At 37.8% G+C, this 5,167-nt stretch overlaps 1 pseudogene; it reads right to left on the reverse strand.

Annotated features, from left to right (window-relative positions):
* Positions 1 to 358: 358 nt before the first annotated feature.
* On the reverse strand, positions 359 to 594 carry LOC114117302 (V-type proton ATPase subunit e 1-like; annotated as a pseudogene).
* Positions 595 to 5,167: the final 4,573 nt, after the last annotated feature.

Genomic DNA, 5,167 nt, shown 5'->3' on the forward strand with positions numbered 1-5,167 from the left:
ATTTTTAAACACTCACTGATTTTCATGTTGTGAGCAGGTAGGAGCCATCTTCAAAATCACTGGTTCCAAGGAGAGAGTAACGTTATCTCTCAGAAGAGTACCTAATCATTTCATTGAGGCAGCACAGTTTAGATTAAGTGGGCACATCACTCATCAAAGTGTAAAAGTGATGACAGGAAAAAATCACTGCGCTGTAGAATAAAATGTTCAGATATGGTGTGAACGTTTAAAGCAGCTGATTGCCAAAGGGGGCTAATCAAGGAAGGTGGTCTGGGGATGGAAGTGATTTTGCATCTAGAGGAGTTCTCTTTGTGACCTCAATGACTGAGTACTGGCAGGCAAGCCTTCTTCCTCAAGGTCAATGATACTCGAGGTACCAGACAGTTTCATTTTTCAAGCGTGTTCTAAAGAGAAGACTGATGTGAGCCAGAATTGCAATCAGCCAAAAGATGAACAAACGGAACAGGTCATCAGCATAGTGATGATAACTCCTTGGTTGGGATCCTTAGGGATGAACCAGGGCACCAGGAAACCGATGAAGCCCCAGAACATGCTCATCACAGGAAGAGGCTCAGTGAGGCCAGTATAGGCCATGGTTGCTCACACTTTGTGCTTGTGAGAGAGGAAATGAAACTCATATTTATTAAGTGTCTGGTCTATGCCAGCACCAAGTTATGTATCTCTCTCATAGCTTTCTTATAGCAAAGTTTTTTTCTTTTTTAAAAAATACCATTATCTTTATTTATTTGTAAAGAAATGGAAGCTCAAAGAGGTGAACTAACAGCAAGTTAAGTGTCAATTAACAGATGAATGGATAAAGAAGTTGTACCTACGTATGCATATATATATATCTACATATAAGCATACATATATATACATATACATATCTACATGCATGCAAAAGGATATCACTCAGCCATAAAAAAGAACTAAATTTTGCCATTTGCAACAACATGGATGGACTTGGAAGGCATTATGCTAAGTGAAATAAGTCATACAGAGAAATACCAAATGACACCATTTATATATAGACTCTCAAAAATACAACAGGTGAGTGAGTAAAGCAAACAAGAAGCAGACTCATAGAGGACAAACACATGATGGGGAATAGAAGGGTGGGAGTGGCAGGTACAAACTACTGAGTGTAAGGTAAGCTCAAGGATGTATGGTATAACATGGGGAATATAGCCACTATTCTGTAATAACTGTAAATGGAAAGTAAAGATGCTACCAGGAAACTACTAGAATTCATCCATTAATTGTAAAGTTGTAGGATACAGAATTAAAACACAGAAATCTCTTGCATAGCTATATACAAGCAGTGAAAGATCAAAAAGAAAAATTAAGGAAACAAGCTCATGTGTCATCACACCAAAAAGAATAAAGTGCCTAAGAATAAAATCTACCTAAGGAGACAGAGGACCTGTACTCTGAAAACTATAAGATACTGATGAAAGAAATCAAAGATGACACAAACAGATGGAAAGATATACCATGTTATTGGATTGGAAGATCCAGTATTGTCAAGATGACTATACTACCCAAGACAAATTCAGTGTAATCCCTATGAAATTAACAATGGCACTTTTCACAGAACTAAAGCAAAAGTTTTAAATCTGTAGAGAAGCACAAAAGATGCTGACTAGCCAAAGCAATCCTGAGACAGAAAAACGGAGCTGAAGAAATCAGGCTCTCTGACTTCAGGTTATCCTATGTGCGTGCTGCGTGCTCACTCTTGTCTCACTCTTTGTGACCCCATGAACTGTAGCTCCTCTGTTTATGGGATTCTCCTGGCCAGAATACCGGAGTGGGTTGTCATTTCCTTCTCCTTAATCTCCTTAATCTCCTCTCTTTAATCAAGACAGTATGATACTGGCACAGAAAACAAATATAGACCAATGGAACAGGATAAATAGCTCAGAAATAAGCCATGCACCTATGGTCAATTAATCTACAACAAAGGATGCAAGAATATATAACAGAGAAAAGACAGTTTATTCAATAAATGGTGTTGGGAAAACTACATGTAAAAATAAAATTAGAGCATCCTCTAACACCTTACATAAAAACTCAAATTGGGTTAAAGACCTCAATGGAAGACCAGATACCATGAAACTCTTGGGAGAAAAACATAGGCAGAACACACTTTGACATAAATCGCAACAGTATCTTTTTGGATCCACCTCCTAGAGCAGTGGAAATAAAAACCAAAATGAACGAGTAGGATCTAATTAAAGTTAAAAGCTAGAAATCAAAACAATACTGTAAAGCAATTACCCTTCAATTAAAAATAAAGAAAAAAAGAACAGACTCATAGTAAAGGCTGCTTATAAAAAAAAGTCAAAAGCTTTTGCATAGCAAAGGAAACCATAAACAAAAAGATAACCCACAGAATGGGAGAAAATATTTGTGAATGATGTAATCAACAAGGGATTAATCTTTAAAATATACAAACAGTTCATGTAGCTCATTATCATAAAAAATAAAAAATCCAATCAAGAAATGGGCAGAATATCTAAATAGACTTTTCTCCAAAGAAGACATACAGATGGCAAAAAAAAAAATACATGAAAAGATGTTCAACATCACTCATTCTTAGAGAAATGCGATTCAAAACTACAGTGAGGTATCACCTCACATCAATCAGAATGGCCATTATTAAAAAGTCTATAAATAATAAATGCTAGAGAGGGAGTGGAGAAAAAGGAACCCTCCTATGCTGTTGATGGGAATGTAAATTGGTACACCCATTATGGAAGTCCCTTAAAAAACTAAAAACAGAGCTACCATATGATCCATACCTGGTTATATATCCAAAGAAAACCATTATTCAAAAAGATACATGCACTCCAATGTTCATAGCAGCACTATTGACAATAGCCAAGACATGGAAACAACCTCAAAGTCCATCAACAGAAGAATAAAGAAAACATAGTGTATATACACAATGGAATATTACTCAGCCAAAAAACGAATGAAAAAAAGGCTATTTGCAGCAACATGAACAAACCTAGAGATTACCATACCAAGTGAAGTAAAAGAGAAAGACAAATAACATATGATATCACTTACATGTGGAGTCTAAAAAATGATGCAAATTAACTTATTTTACAAAACAGAAACAGACTCATGGACTTTAAAAACAAATTTATGAGAGATGTTATGGGGAGGGAGGTGGGATGGGGGTTCATGTTTGGGAACGCATGTAAGAATTAAAGATTTTAAAATTTAAAAAATAAATAAATAAATAAATCATATTAAAAACAAACAAACAAACAAATTTATGGTTTCCAAAGGGGAAAGGCTCGGGGAGGAGGGACAAATTAGGAGTCTAGGATTAAGATACACCCACTACTGTATATAAAACAGATAATCAACAAGCTATCTACTGTATAGCACAGGGAACTCTGCTAAATATTCTGTAATAATTGATATGAGAAAAGAATCTGAAAAAGAATGGGTATATGTATATGTGTAACTGGGGGCTTCCCCGTTGACTCAGTAGGAAAGAATCTGCCTGCAATGCAGGAGACTCAGGTTTGATCCCTGGGCTGGGAAGATCCCCTGGAGAAGGGCATGGCAACCGACCCCAGTATTCTTGCCTGGAGAATCCCAAGGACAGAGGAGCCTGGTAGGCTATAGTCTATAGGGGAATGAAGAGTCAGACACAACTGAGGCAATTAAGCATATATGTAACTAAATCACTTTGCTGTACACCAAAAATTGTAGCTCAATTATATTCTGATATAAAATAAAAACTAAATTTAGAAAACCATGGGATATAGTCAATATCTGTAATAACTAAAAATGGAAGGTAACATTTGAAATCATATAAAAATTTAAACATGGGATATAGTCAATAGTCTGTAATAACTTAAAATGGAAGGTAACATTTTAAATCATATAAAAATTTAAACGTTAACAAATTTTAATAAAATAAATTAATCCACAGATGTATTAAAAAAGAGGTGAAATAACTTCGAAAGTTGGTTCATGGAAGAGAAGAATGTGAATCCAAGTTGTTCTGTCTCCAGTCCCACATACAGGGGTCCCTGTCTTTCCCTCCAGGAAGTCTGCTGTAGGCCCTGAACCAGCCTTACCCATCCAGCCCTACCCATCTGGGTAAACACCAGATGCAAGAGAATGATCCAAAACCTACGGGTTGCAGCAAAGCACTTCTCAGAGGGAAGTTTATAGCAATGAAAGCTTACCTCAGAAAACCAGAAGAAATCGCTAGCAATCTAACCTTGCTGCGGCTGCTGCTGCTGCTAAGTCGCTTCAGTCGTGTCCGACTCTGTGCGACCCCATAGACGGCAGCCTACCAGGCTCCCCCATCCCTGGGATTCTCCAGGCAAGAATCTAACCTTACACCTAAAGAATTTACAGGAAGAACACAAGATACCTGAAGATAGAAGGAAAGAAATCATAATTCAGTTCAGTTGCTTAGTCATGTCCGACTCCGCAACCCCATGGACTGTAGCATGCCAAGCCTACCTGTCCATTACTCAAACTCATGTCCACTGAGTCAGTGATGCCATCCAACCGTCTCATCCTCTGTCGTCCCTTCTCCTCCTGCCTTCAATCTTTCCTAGCATCAGGGTCTTTCCAATGAGTCAGTTCTTCGCATCATGTGGCCAAAGTATTGGAGTTTCAACTTCAGCATCAGTCCTTCCAATTAATATTCAGGACTGATTTCCTTCAGGATGGACTGGTTTGATCTCCTTGCAGTCCAAGGGACTCCCAAGAGTCTTCTCCAACACCACAGTTCCAAAGCATTAGTTCTTTGGTGCTCAGTTTTCTTTATACTTTGTTATATTTTATACTTTCTTATACTTTGTTAAATAACAAATTCAAACTTATCAAGGAGACATTTTTTTAATAAAAGAGATTATTACAAGGTGGGAGTGGAAGGGAGTGAGAGTACTGTGACTCTAAGATCTGCAAAAGTCTCAAGAGTTAGGCAAAGTAATAGAGAGTCCTAAACAAGGTTGGGAAGAACTGAGTATGGGGAGGCAGGAGGAAAGGGTGACATGATCAGATAGTAAAGAACGTTTCACCCTGAGCCTGGTGCATTCTCAGTAGGGTCTGGGTGCTGACCTGAGTGAGGGGCAAGGTTCAGGCACTTGGCGGAAGGAAAGAAGTACAAAATCAGAAGTATTTTGTATCC

Source organism: Ovis aries, chromosome 12 (assembly GCF_016772045.2).
Source record: "Ovis aries strain OAR_USU_Benz2616 breed Rambouillet chromosome 12, ARS-UI_Ramb_v3.0, whole genome shotgun sequence".
In the NCBI taxonomy this organism is placed as follows: Eukaryota; Metazoa; Chordata; class Mammalia; order Artiodactyla; family Bovidae; genus Ovis; species Ovis aries.